Source organism: Echinops telfairi, unplaced genomic scaffold (assembly GCF_000313985.2).
Source record: "Echinops telfairi isolate 266 unplaced genomic scaffold, ASM31398v2 ScPeMD7_1;HRSCAF=3_0, whole genome shotgun sequence".
In the NCBI taxonomy this organism is placed as follows: Eukaryota; Metazoa; Chordata; class Mammalia; order Afrosoricida; family Tenrecidae; genus Echinops; species Echinops telfairi.
In genome coordinates this window covers 7,938,113-7,938,656 of record NW_022103896.1, presented here as the reverse complement: position 1 = coordinate 7,938,656, position 544 = coordinate 7,938,113, and positions in this window count along the sequence as shown.

Sequence of the window (544 nt, the reverse complement as noted above, 5' to 3'; positions counted from 1 at the left end):
TGGATGGATGGATGGATGGATGGATGGATGGATGGATGGATGGAAGGTTGATTGATTGGATGGATGGATGGTTGGTTGCATGCTGGAGTGAACAGATGGATTCATGAGTAATCATTTGTTCTTCTTATTATAAATACTATGCTTACTTCAAGGCCAGCTATTTGGACTCACCAGTCCTCCTGGGGAGCAAGATGAGCTTTTCTGTTCCCGTGGGGTAGGTCTACTCTGCCGTATATGGTCACAATGAGCCAGAATGGACGCAATGGCAGTGAGTTGGTTTGGAATGTTCAACGGTCTACCGTGGAGGAGTCTATGTCCAACTTGCCTCTAGAATGAGCTCCCTGGGTCATCAGGAACTCCAAATCCATGGTGGCCACCACCATGAACTCAAGCAGATCAGCATCAGGAAGCTGGCACTGATCTAGGCAACCCGGTGTCCCATTGAGAATCAGGTAACCAGGAGATGGAGCCGACTCTATGGCAACTAGCAATGTGCGACCGATGTGCTATGAATGGATGCGCTGGGCTGTGGAGAAAGACCATT